At 39.1% G+C, this 14534-nt stretch overlaps 1 long non-coding RNA gene across 1 annotated transcript in view; it reads right to left on the bottom strand.

The window, feature by feature from the left end:
* LOC140322224 (uncharacterized) overlaps positions 1–14534 on the bottom strand; it is a 33054-nt gene that overhangs the window by 16167 nt on the left and 2353 nt on the right. Inside the window, exon 2 of the long non-coding RNA XR_011919183.1 lies at positions 13799–13954. This is a non-coding gene — a long non-coding RNA (uncharacterized lncRNA). The remainder of the gene's footprint in view (positions 1–13798; positions 13955–14534) is intronic.

Raw genomic sequence — 14534 nt, 5'->3', positions numbered from 1 at the left:
TATCCGGAGCTTAAACTTCTTTTCCTCCAGGTTTGCTGGATCCCCCATGATAGTTTGTCTTTTCCAGTCTTGGAGAGCTTTAATAAATCAGACCCACTGGCTGGGGTGCAGGAACCTAAAATGTTGTACATTTGTAGCCCCCACTTAATAAATGTCTGGGGCCTAAAACTGGATTGGAACCTGTTTTATGTATTGCTTTCATTGCTGGCACTGTCACTCATCATATAAAGTGGAAAAATGAATTTACTTATTTACAGGATCAATAGCTAAAACATGTTACAGGCGTCTTCAGAAAAAGAACATATACTGCTGTGTTATTGATACTGATAGATACCATTACATTAGTCCACTGCTTCTGGACCAGGGTTCCTCCAAAGGTTGCTGGGGGTTCCTTGATTAATGAGCAGTTTGCTCCTCTCAGGTCAGTTAAGGTTATCCCAATGATCTTTTGGCTATCTGTAAAGGTAACATTCTTCCCAATGGTCAGCAATGTAAGAGCTATTCTTCCCACTGACCACCACACTAATATACTGTGAGCTGTGGATATAGTAATTATAGAAGGGGTTCCTTGAAGACCTGCAAGTCATTTCAATGGTTCCCCCATGTTAAAAATGCAGAGAAAGGCCACTCTAGACTAATATTTAGGAAAAAGTAAGTTACACACTTCAGGCTGCAGCACTGCAAACACATAATATCCGGTTACACTACGGTAATATCCTGCATGTTGCAATTTAATTGCGTACGAGTAACCACTAAATAAAGGGAAATTGCAAATCCTAATTGTGGGGGAAATGCCATAACAACAACTGAAATGTCTACAAATCCTAAAAGCCACTGACATATTACATAAAAAAATTGTTGATAGGGCTAATAAAGGTATCAAGTAATTATTTTGCACAAAAGACCTATTTTTCCTAATTAACCTATTAGACTCATATTAAAAAAAGTGAAATGTTGCTATTTTTTGGTATTATCTAGGAATGGTAATAATGATTAGGGATGATCAGACCTATGTAGGAATAAGTCCTTTGGTTCTAATAGCCTACTGAAAGGTTGGGCTAGGGTTCTTTACATTTAATCATAGGAGACAATAGTCTCAGACAATCCTTCTCAACCAGGTTCCTCCAGAGGTTGCTGGGGGTTCCTTGAGCAATAAGCAATTTGTGCCTCTCAGGTCAGTTTAACTGACACCAATGATCTTTTTGGCTGTAAGGGTGACAAGCAGTACTTGAAAAAATGCTTTGTTCTGAATTCATTCAGAAAATATATAGCCTCTCCACAATTGACAACCTGACCACAGTTGAGCCCAAGGCAGAACATTACAGCTCACCATAGGTCTGAAATGGTCCTTAGTCCTTTAAGGTTTGGATGAGTTTTGTATATCACTTCTGTGTTGCCCGGTGTTCTCCTTGCTGGAGAGGAAGCTGTACCTGAGGATCTGCAGTACAAGGATCACCCTGCTTTTGTTTCATTCATTCTGTTAATCTACGCTACACTGATTTTTCTTTACTATCCCACCAGTCATCGGATTACCGGTCATCTTAGGGGCAGCTTTGACACGAGGAAGCAAATCCCTGTCTTATTACAAGATGACTACACGGAGAAACAGAAGAAGGCATGGATGTCAGCAGTCATATCTTTGCCCTCTTCTTGTTTTTTAGGCACAGCTTCCTCAATGTAGGACATCTCTGAAGTTCCATGTGGAATGGAAAACTGTTCCACCTCACCTATCAGTTTAAATTACAGAGGGGGTCCTGGTGGGCTGAATCATCAATATTTTTTGGATACTCCAGCAGAGAAACATCCCTCCCTTGCAGATAATTGGGTACTAAAACTGAACATAACCTCACTGTATTCACTACCAATCACAGACAAAAAAAGAACATACATTTGCTGAATGTTCATGAACACCTTATATTCATCGCTAAAGCTCTGTTGAACAGTAGTGACCAGTTAGTGACCAGGCATGGTTCTGGAGCTTACCTCCAACTATGTTAGTTAATATTATTATTAACAATAATATTAATATTAAACAGATTTATATAGCCCCAACATCTTACACAGCGCTGTACATTAAATAGAGGTTGCAAATGACAGACAGATACAGACAGTGACACAGGAGGAGAGGACCCTGCCCCGAAGAGCTTACAATCTAAGACGTGGGGGGAGTAACACACAATATACTTATTTTTTATATAAAAATAAATAATTAGTTCACTCCATATTGTCACTTTGAGGTTGATTTATTACATAATTATAGGTTGATCACATAACAAACTCTGCAAAGAATATTTCACTTAACTTAATAAATGAGATGATGATCTGCTAACCCCAGCCGTCCAATGTGAAAGGAGAAATCCTGCATGATTAGAATTTCTTGCATGTAAATAAGTATTCTGTGCAAACTTAATTTTCATTGGATTCCCTGAGTGAATTATTCCTTAATACCAATTTACCTTGCTAAATGAACAGCCTTTAGTAAATCAGCCCCTATATACATATCACCATTTGTTATGAGCCCCTAGGTATTTGGCATTTTGCACAGTATAATAGATGTTGCACGAAGAGGGATCAAGTGTCTGTTCTGTTTTTCTTCCAATATTAGAGGACCAGTCCTTTGGGTGAAAGATTTAATTGCTCAGTCTTGTATTGTACCAATGTTACAGTATATAATATAAGATTCAGCCTTTGCTAAGGCTATTCTGCTATTATGTGGCTTTAAGAATCACAATTCTTCCATGCCTATGACATGTAGCACACGTACCGCACATTGAGAACTTGTGCTTTCTAAAAACTAGTAAAAGGTATCAATGGTTCAGGCAGGGACATGCTAAAACTGTATTGCTCTACGTTTTATACAGATTATCCTTAAATACAAGGTAACATTCTGAGATTAATATAATTAGGTAAAACAACCAGAAGTATTATTACTGCAGAATTGGTATGTATGAAATCCATGTGCAATGGGTATGTTGGAACTTGCTGCTTTATGACTTTATGACACAGAGCTTTGATTTTATATTATTTCTATGTTATGAATTATTAAAAGAGATTTAAACAAGGATTTCTTGCGCTGAATGGAAACAATCATTTTCCAAAAACTGTATCAGGCCTGCTCTAAAACTGCTGATCTATGGAGATCTGAGGTTGGTGACTCCCCTCTTTATAGCCTTGTTTCTCCAATGCAGGTTAACTCCGTTTCTTGCTAAAGGGGGCAAATTAATAAAGTGCAGTAGGCTCAGCATTGAAAAGACAAATGGATCTCCAGGGTTCCTTACCCTTCTCCAGCGTTTTTATTAAAGTGAAACAAAACTTAACATATGAAAAAAATAAGAGCAAGCAGGACTTTTATTGGAGAAGAGACAGGTGAGGACTTTGCTGCAGTAAAATAAGAGTACCTGTCTGTTCACAACTTTTCCACTAAACTCACCTTTCCCTTTCACCATCACCCAATTCTATTCCAGGATCTGGGTCTTAAATAGTCAGACTGGAATGACATTACTCCTACACATGTGCATGGGCGTTCATTCATTTCCAGCTATGCTGAGGCTGCACACTGAGCTGTACTTTTAGAGAAAATTGTGAACAGGAGGTATTTTGTTTTTTTTTATTTTTTTATAGCAGAATAACATTGACTGTCATCTAAAAAATGTTTTTTTATATAATAAAGAATATAGTTCTGCTTTAACAATTATGAACAAAGCTTCCAGTGATTTACACATTGTGAACAGTTCATAGCCATACAGCTATTCTTGATAATTTTCCCGGAATCTATTTCCTGACATATGTGTAGACCAAACTCTGCAAATGCCTGTGCCAAGAAAATATTTTCAGAGGCTGTGTAGGTATGGGGTGGCTGCAGGGTGAATATCATTTTGGAGGTGGGCAGCACGGGGGTTTAGAAGTTAGCACTCCGGCCTTTCCAGCTCTAGGTCCTAGGTTTGAATTGCAGCCAGGACATTATCTGCATGGAGTTTGCAGGTTCTCCCTATCTTTGTGTGGGTTTCCTCTGGGTACTCTGGTTTCCTCCCACATTCCAAAAACATGCAGTTAGGTTTATTATCAATTATTAATGACATATGACTATGGTAGGGACATTGGATTGTGAGTCCATTTGAGGGACAGCTAGTGATATGACTATGGACTGCACTGTGTAATGTGTTGGCGCTATATAAATAATGTATAATATTAATAATAATAATAATATTAATAATAAGGTGCATTTTGGGTATGTATGTCATAGAGAACCAGTTGTACAGAGGGATTCCTGGAAAGAATAAATGCCATAAACGTGAATTCAGTGTCATCTCCTAATCACTTCATCATAAGTAACACTAGTAGCATCTTTCAGGCCTACAACATGCTCCAGAGATTGGGTTTCAGTCTAACGTGGTCCTTCCTATCCCATCCAACAGTATGTGGGAATGGAAGCTGGTGTTGGCCATCATTGGAAATGTCTCATTCTCTTCCAGCCCTGACGAAGACCGTGTATTGGTATGAACTTGCCATATTCAAACTATTGTAATTTGGACTGTTCTTGCATTTGTATCAGATACCGGAAAATGCATCCCACCACTCTTGGTTCTTCTTGGTATGGAGAAGTAATATTGGAGTTATATTGCACCTTAATGTACATTATGTCAAGCCAGCCCATGTAAAGGAATTGGCAGTCAATGTGGCAGAACAAACAAAACAAATGATGTGCCCTATCAGCAGTGCATCACAAATCCTTACAACTCATGTGTTAGGTTAATGCATTGGGATGCTATTGATAATGAATAACACCACAACACAAGCACTGCCCTGGAAAGCCCTAAATCATACGTATTGTGATTGGAAAACCCTGTTTGCTTTGCTGTTTGTAACACATGAAAAGCTCTTCCCAGTGTTTTCTGAGTTCCATTTACCATAAGGTAATGGTTTTACTTGCTTCAGCATTTTGTTTTATTTAAATTGAGGATATAAAAATAGTCACTTTAGTTCGTCTTTAGGATACAATACAACACAGATTTTTGTTGTTCGGAACAGAATGTTTTATCTTTCTTTGGCCAGTACAGCCAACAAACTATCTCTTTGTAACCAAAACGTAGGAATGCAATCTGATTGTCCAAGTTCACTGGAAGCTGACATTGGGAACAGTAGAACATATCCCATTTTGTAACACTATAAAAGCCAACTGTTCTGACCAGACAAAGAAATAAGATATTTGAAGGTAAACTCCAAAAAAACAGACACAAGGATGAAATACATATATGTGTGAACTGTTTTACCTGCTTGTGTTTGTATTTCTGTCGATCCAGAGACAATAAAGCCATGCCTTAGGAAAAGATCCTTCTCTGCTGCAGCTTCTCTTTCACTTACAGGTCACCTTCTGACTCCCTACCACAAATCTGGAATTATTTCAAATCAATCAAAAAAATTCTACATAGACTCCAAACAACCTCTAATTTGTCCAGAACTGGCCAGCCCAGCAAATTTAACCCAAAAGCTAACAATCTGATGCTTGGAAGCCTCCAAGAAAAACTTGATTGCAGGATCCTCAGGTAACCCCTGGAGCTGGTATCACAGAAGAGATAGAATCAATGTAAATACTTGGTACTGGAGCCTGCAAGAAAAAATCTTTTGTGTCCAAATTAATATATAATTACAGCTAGACTACTGTTTTCCACATATAGGGAAGGACCAAGCATTCTGGATCAAAGTTCTGTTCACTAATCAAGCAAAGAAATCATTGTTGATTGTAGTAATAAGATATAATTTTGTTGCAATCGAAGAAATCATTTAAGGAAAAAACTTCATACCAACTGTGATCCACAATGGCTTAAATGTTATGCTTTGGAGTTGCTTTGCTGTTTCAGGGCTTGTTTACCTTGCTGAAATCAAGTCAGCCATACATTCTACAACCGATTACAATATTTTTGATTAATATATATATATATATATATATATATATATATATAATATGTATAGAGGCCTTCTGTCTAAAAGTGGAAGATTATTCAGAAATAGATCTTTCAAGACATCAATTATTAAATTATTAAAAGCAAATAGCAAATCAGCAGCTTAAAAGAAGAAATAGAAGGTTTTGAGTTGGCAATTTTGCAACCTAAAGAGTTCTGTCTGGAGTAGTGGCCACAAAAGACCACAACACTGTAAAGACATTATTTCCAATAAAGTGGTCAATACCAGCTTCTGAGGCCAAGGGTGTACTTTCTTTTTCCAAAGTATATAATTCCAAAGGAAAATGTACTTTTCCTGGATATTATTTGTAGGCATTATTTCAATTAGGGTTTATTAAAGTTCTCCTAGACTGGGGAAAATAAACCATCAAGGCAGACCTGGTGGGTGATCCAGCAAACCTGTAGTGGATTTATTGCAATTAGTTGGTAAATGTTTTTAATCCTGGGCCAGACCCATTTCAAATTTGCTGGATCACCCAGGTTCTCCCATGATCGTCTATCTTCTCTAGTTTTGGAAAGCTTTAATAAATCAGGCCTATTGTGTTTGCCTGCTGAAACACATTGAAAAAGTCAACAATTTCCAACTTTCTTTTTAACATTTCTCAGAAAGTGATAACTGTAAGCTTATCTTATCTTTGAGCAGTCTGGTAATGAGCACAGTCATCAGTCTTGTATCTTTACTATCAGATAAGACCTATGCATGCAGCTAATAAGATGGCAGAAGTTGACAGTGAGGAATGTAATTAGGAACAAGCTAAACAAGTGCAGAAGGATTCTGCACCCGCAAGTCTCCTATCTTGTATCAGGACAAACTTCTAATAGACATAGCTGGGGGAGAAGGTGTGGATGTGAAATGCATTATCTCTCAAGGAAGGCATCAATTCATCTAAACTGGACTTTCAATACATTCAAATCCTCCTGGCTGTCTGGCAACATTTGATTTTCATTGACAGTTCATTAGAGTAAATGACCCAACACATCATTGATTTTCAAACATGTGACTCAATATTAATTGTTTTTAGTATAATCTTTAATTTATTACAATGTTACAAAATATCTTATCACAGTTTGCTTATGGCCACACAACCACTTGCTAGAATTCTTCATGGAACCACCTGTTGGCTTCCATCAGTCTGGTGATGTCAACCACTACTCCCAATATTCAACACCTTCCTCCTTCTCTTATCCACAAGGCTTTCATGCATGACATGTGCTTGCAAGTCAGCCTAAATCCACACATCAGGAACACGTACAGGGAAGTTACAACACTGCTTTATTGTCATTCCGTGAGCTTTATCACATTAAAAGGAGAAGTGTTGGGGTGGAACTTCAATAAGATTGTTAATAAAAAGATTTGTATCAACATAACACTTGGTTATTCATACACATACTTATATGGAACTAAACTTTAAAAACAATTTGCAATTGAAAATAAGCAGCTTCTTATTGCAAATGAGAGAGGTAGTGTCCATTCTGCAATAAAAAAAAAATACCTGCCTGTTCTCAATCTGCTGAATGTACACTGAGCTGCACACCTGTATGATCCTGGCATACCCATGTGCTGGGAAAAAGTGAACTTCTGTGCGCATGAGTTGGAAGTACATCATAACGGCTAATAAAAATGGCTGAAGATCTGAACATATTGGTGTCGGTGATGGAACAAAGAGAGCTGAGATTAGATACAAAGGTACATAGTAAGTCAGGTTGGGTTGAAACAAGACATAAATCCATCAAGTTCAACCACTAGGAAAATAAACATATCCTAGATATAAAACCCTATGGACATAGTTGGTCCAGAAGAAAAATTCCTTATTGATCCCATGAGTCAATCGGATGTTCCTTGGATCAGCAGTCTCTGTTATCTTTACTTTAAAGCTTTAATCCCCAGTTATATTCTGTGCTTCTAGAAATGATCCAGCTTTTTCCTAAACCAATCTATAGACATTGCTGAAACTACTTCCTGAGCTAGCCGATTCCACATTACAAGAATCCCTTCCTTACCCAGAGCTTAAACATCTTTTCCTCCAGATGCAAACAGTGTGCAACTTTAATTGAAGCTACAACATTCATGAGAAAAGTAAGATGTCTGCCATTGCCAGCCAGCTTCTGACAATCAATGACTTGGATGTCCTTGCTTCAAAAGCCCAATGTATGGTACCCCTGCTGCCAGAAATGGGTGCAGGCGAGTACAAAGCTTTTCCAACCACCAGCATATATACCCAGACACCAAGCTGCACTCAAATCATATCCCAAACTGAACTTATTTGTTTCAATGAACCCCACTGAAAATCCACCAGAACTGCCATGTTTTCCGCAAATATTAGGCTTATTCATAGAGGTGTTACTAGTGTTGGATCCTCCGTCTGTCCATATTGGGAGACATAAGGTTCTTATTGGAATGACATCATGGGTGTGCAGCTCGGTGTCCTGCTACATGTCCAAGTACCAATTGCCTGGCCAAGTCACAATCCTGGAATAAGCATGCTGTAAATGAGAGTGAGAATTCCTTAAGTTAAGGAAGTAACTTTCTAAAATGGAAGGGACACCAGTAGCAGACTACATAATGCAGGTATCCTATTTTGCAGAATTGTAACATTCCCATCCTTTCTCTGCAGGTACTGAAAGCTGATCCACCTTACATACATGCATGTGACACTTGCTCATGGGACATAGGTATGACAGTTCATACGTGTGTAATATTGTGGCTTCAGTTGTGATGTGAATGATGCAAGCCGTTGCTATGTGGGTGTGGAAGGTGTGCGTCTTTCTAGGTAATTGCTTGTATGCAAACAATGGATCACCAGGAAGCAATATTCTAAAAACACAGTAGAGGATTACACAGGTGATCAAGCCATGTAAAGTTAATATTACATTAAAGTGCATTGAGCACTAATGTAAAATATAACGAGGAGTAAAATTTCTTGGATATGGTGATTGCATTAGTTCTATTTTTTAAACTTTTTGCTAGTAACAAACTTCTTGTCCTAGGGTGACAACGCTCACATGCTCCATTGTATCTGTGGAGAAGTAGCATAGACATCATTCCCTCTTCCTTAGCTCTCAGATGTTTCGTAGTTTACAGAGGTGAACTGGATGGGCTGATATTGCTGCTTTAGATAACACTCTAGTATACATTACACATTTCTAGCATGGAACAGTTTTAATGGTACATTTAAGAAATCCATAGGGATTACATTTAAAATCCTTAAAATGCTTAAATTTTGAAAAGAGTCTTTCAAAGCCCTATCAAAAAATGTATTGTTCCTAGATATATTTATGGTGGCCAAGAGAGTAGTTTAGCTTTTATGCAAAACCTAAACACTGTCATTTATGCGTTTTACAAACATAGCATCATATACCACCATAAAACAGTATGATTCCCAGGACAATTTTTAGAAAATCTACATCCCCTGGATGGACTACTATCCCTCCCCTCTGCCTTCAATAATGAGTCCTTAATAGGGGTGTAGTGTGGCGAGAACGTATGGGAACGCTGTGCCCTAACTTTGTTCAGGAATGGGCACACGTGGCCTCTGGCCAGTCAGCCCCCCCCCAACGGGGTCAGGAGAAGAACCCCACTGGGGGGAGGGGAACCGGCCAGAGCCGTGAACCATGTCTCCCATATGGAATTGCAGTCCCAGGGCGGTGAGCAGGTTGTCTCTCTGAACCTTTCTCAACCTTAGACCTGCAATGGGGGAGTGGGCAGGTTCCGGTTTTATGACGTCACTCTGGGGGACGTTTCTTCCCCTTTGACTGACACATAGGCAGGGGCTTAGTGGGACGGGCACATTCCATGCCCCCTCTTCTTTTTATTGACTACATCCCCGGTTTTTAACACTAGCCTTACACCAGAATCTTTTACTGTGGGGGAGTCCTGCTCAGTATACACACCCACCCTCCCTTTGGTTCTTTCCTGCCACATACACTTCCCTTTCTTCCTCCCCTCTGACACCCCTCCATACCCCTCAGTACTTCCTCTTTCTTTTTTTCTTCTTCCCCATTCCTAATATTTACGCTTTCCTATGCAAACTTTCCTATAATACTCATGTATATGCAGGCAACCCCATCATCCTTGCAATACAGAGAACCTTCAGTGGTTGACAACTTTAGGGGTTCCTTAAAGATCTGAAAGTTATTTCAAGGGTCTCCCCATGATAAAAAGTTTGATTTTGACTATTGCATCCCTGGTCTGGTATATGTAGAAATGGTGACCCTCCCCATAATTTTATTACTAATAATGCCAATATCTGTATGTATACACTTTACTGCAGACTTGTATCTACGTGTACTGTTTTTAATAATGCACGTGGGTCACAGAAACCATTTATAGGTATCAACTTTCCAGAACTACAGCGTATAAAAATATTTTTTGGGGGGGTCTGATTTGAGATGATTGCAAAATGAGCAAACAATGTGGAATGGCAATTGAAAAAGCGAAGTTTTTCTGGAGGTTATCCCTAGCAGATAAAAGGAGGTCCCACGTACGGTGCCAGAGATGGCCAACAACAATGATGAAGGGTCTGGGGTTAAAATATATCAGGAGAGGTTGCATGAACATGGGCAATCTGGAGGAGAAAATGGAAATAAAGAATGGAAGTCTGGAAGAAGGAACAGAAAGAAAAACCTAAAATACATGAATACATGAATTTATTTTCAAAATAAAGCTAAGAAGACGGGGACATGACCTCCACATTTCCAAACCAACCTTAAGTATTATTTTTCTGAAAGAGCAGTTGATGCTTGGAAGAGACTTCCAGAAGAGTGAGTCAGTGTATTATTGCAAACAAATGTAAATATAATACAGATCTATTAAACAAGCTAAATCAAAGGGAGCAAAAAGTAGAATTGTTAGGTGTACATATATATCTTTATATATATCCAAATGGCAGGGTAAATATAATGGGGATATGAACACAGGAAGACTTAAGATAAATATAACACCGAGCAAAAGGTCATGTCTGGTACGGACACACATTTAGCCAGAGCTAATCTGGTACACTGTTCATAGATGGGACAAAGCGTGGCCCTCCACACTATATTAGGGTCCAAGACGGCCACCTATTCTGTCTGCCGCCCAGCCTGGCCCTTGCCTTGGTGCAGACTCTTTGGGAAAAAGAACATAAATTTTACCACCTTGGCATGTACAGCTAAACAAATCCTTCAGTTAAACCCCTAATTACACAATATTCAGGCTTACAGTATTTACAGAATGCAACCTAAGCCTTACGCAGAGTGATAACATGCTGTAATTTCAAACTTTTAAAAGTATAATTATCTAACACCAACAAGGCTGAACATATCTTTATTAGCCAGGAACACCTCTTTTATACTTTTCAATTACTAAAGCTTTGTACACATGATATCTCTTGCTAAAAGCGATCTTTCGTGATCATTTCCAGTTGAGATGGTAGGTTAGAGGATGAATGTAAGGCTCCCTGCTGTGTCTTCCCCCAAAAGGAAATTACAGTGGTGGTCCCTGGCCAGCCATTTAGTGGTCTGCCAAATGAGTTTGGGGGAACCACTTTATGCATGATAGGTTTTCATCCAAGATAATCATTCATCCTGGGTGACAATTACAAGTGTGTGTATGAAGCTTTAGTTTAGTTTGCCAAAACAACAAGGAGAGTAGAAAATCCATTCTAAGTAAATCACGATCTATAATTCCACAGAACAAATATAAATAACCAGTCCTTGAATGTTGCAATACTTTGGGCTTCCTCTGCTGGAAAGATTGAAGAGTAGGATTTAGCAGGAAATTTGTCTGTAATAGTTCCAAGGAACACGAACCCTAATATACACAAGCTACCCAACATAGGGTTGATTTAAAAACAGATAACTTCCCTAAGGCTTAACCTTTGCATTTGCTTTTTTCCTAGAGTAATAGTATAAGTAAATAGTAGAGTAAATAGTAAAAAAGTATGGAATTAGGAAACATAAACTCACATAATAATAGTTAGTATAAAACCTTCATGAATAAAAAGATCCAGGAATGGAGGGAAAGATTTTGTTTGTATATGGTAAAGCATTTCTTCATAGCTCCTTCATAGGTATTGTCCCACTTACCTTTCTGACCAGATAGAAAAATACTCCCCTAGCCGCTCTCTTCTCATGCTATCTAACATACCTAGAAATCTGGGTTAGGATTGCACTCTACATGTTTTATACACCAATGGTCGGATCTTTCAGGGGATTTAGGACGTTGTATTATCTCGCTATATAGGGTTAGGATCAATAGGGTAACATGTTCTTCATAGTTGCCATCCAGGCCTGATAACTTTATGTATTGGACCAAACTATAGTTCCACGAATAGTTATAGATAAGGGGTTTGTTTTTTAAATTCTGCAAAACAGTCTAAGTAACCAAGGTTTGATAATATCCCCAATCAAATTTAAATCTAAAGGAGTGGAACAACAATGTCTCAGAGTTTGCTACAGTCATCGATGGAAAGGACAGATGCTCGGTGGTGCAGGTATTTAGACATATGGTCAGAACAAATATTAGAGATTAGAAGGGTCAGTAGACTGATGGCCAGGTGAGGTATGGAGAACCAGACAGGTAGACAATGTGCAGAATGATCAGGATAAGCACAAATGTGATGAGTACAGCTATAGAAAACAGCTCAGAGGGAAATCCAATGAAAAATCGGACATAAGTCTTAGACAGACAGACCTCTATCCAAGCCAATGTATCTCAACCAGCATTCCATGGAATCCTAGGGTTCCTCCAGAGGTTGCTAGGGGTTCCTTGAGCAATGAACAATCTTTGCCTCTTAGGTCAGATATCATTGACACCAATGATCTTTTTGTCTACCTGTAAGGATTGCAATTCTCGCACTGACCAGCAATGTACCGGGCAGTCTTCCCATTGACCACCATGCTAATATACTGTGATCTTTGGATAGAACTGTCAGGGGTTCCCTAAAGCCAGAAAGTTTCATGTTGCCTAGGCAATAGCTAAATTATCAGAACTTTGTTCAGGTATTCTAATTTATAGTACATGTGTGTATATTAAAGAGGCTTAAGCTACAGTGCAACGTAACAACCGATAATTAAAAATTAATCAACCTGCAGTGACCCTGGAATATAATTCTGCAGATAAATAGTAATTGTTGCCCTGTACCCAACATGAAAGACTCCATCATTCCACCTATTTTTTTTTTCATCTTGTTGATATAAGCCACCATGATCTACCTGGAAATGACCACATTCATGTACTGGTTTCAGACTTGGTCCATGGTAATTATCACATCCAGATTTTGAGCCTGCATTTGTCTTCTTCAAATTTTCCCAAGCCCAACAAGGAGGGTGTAAAAGAGAAGTTAATGAATTTCTGCTGGGTGAATATAAAGGCGTTTTCCCTCAATACAATGAATTTATGGAGGACCTGAAAACGCTATCATTTTTTACAATTGACTAGTCATTGGGCAGTAACTCATCTCCTAAACCATCTCATTTCCTAATATATCCCAAGCTGGTTATTGAAGGTCCTTACATTTTCCTACATAAGTGAGTTTATTAGGTTAGTTTTAGAGAAGAATTAGCCCTCCAGGGTTTGCAGCATTCTCAAGTCATGAAGAACATGAAGCTACGTACTTACCCAAAGGCTCTATTGCAGTGCTCACCAACTTATGGACCAATAAATGCAAGGACTCCTGACTGCGCATGCTCCGGGAGCCGTGTGTCACTCAAAGGGGATGACTTCCCCCCGAGTGACATCATGATGCCAGAACCCGTCCGGAGACACAACCCACCCACTCTCCCATTGCAAATCTGAGATAACATGCTAACATTGGGGATGAACTTTTTAGGGGAACATTCATAAAAAAAATACAACTTACCTTTACTTAAAAGAGACTTACGATTCCAGTTGGCCACGAGCCGCCCCCAATTCTTTTCTGGCATGGACAGGATAGTGGATGCTGCCATCTTCCACCGAGTTCTTTATGTCACCCAATTTTGCACTGTGCATGCATGAGATTAAGTGATGTTTTATCCTGAAAATGTAGAAAAAAAATATCTGATTTCACTGTGCATTGGCACTATTTTTACATCCTGGGAAAGCTCCTTCCGCGCATGCCTGAGATCGGGCATGCGCAGCCTCCTGTGGTGTTTGTATCCCAGGAGGCTGCAGGTTTCCCATTCAGTCTTTACTATCATGGCCGGCAGGGAGCGATTACCAAAAGTCTGAAAGGAGCCTTACGTGATTGTCCAGATTTGTGCACTTGTAACAACAGTCTGTACTGTACTGCTTGGACAACAGAAAAAGTGGGAGTGGAATCCACAATAGCCAGTCCTCAAAATTCAACTGTTAGTTGAATACTAATGCACAGCTTCAAATCATGGGGCCCCCTGGGAAAAGCTTGCTGGGAGACCTGCCAGGGTACTCCAGAAGTCATAAGACAAGGTTAGTCATCATACCCCACTTTCCTTCATGAAGAGTAATGCAGCAATGGTCATTTAAAAGTATATTACCCAAACCTCCACCCCCACCTTAGTGTTGGATTCTTCTCTTATATCCATCCATTTCGAACATTTCCAGGTCCTGTCACTTTCACCTACGCAACATCTCCAAAA

This window comes from Pyxicephalus adspersus, chromosome 2 (assembly GCF_032062135.1).
Source record: "Pyxicephalus adspersus chromosome 2, UCB_Pads_2.0, whole genome shotgun sequence".
NCBI lineage: Eukaryota > Metazoa > Chordata > Amphibia > Anura > Pyxicephalidae > Pyxicephalus > Pyxicephalus adspersus.
The sequence above is the reverse complement of the archived record's forward strand: the minus strand, read 5'-3'. Positions and strand labels throughout refer to the sequence as shown.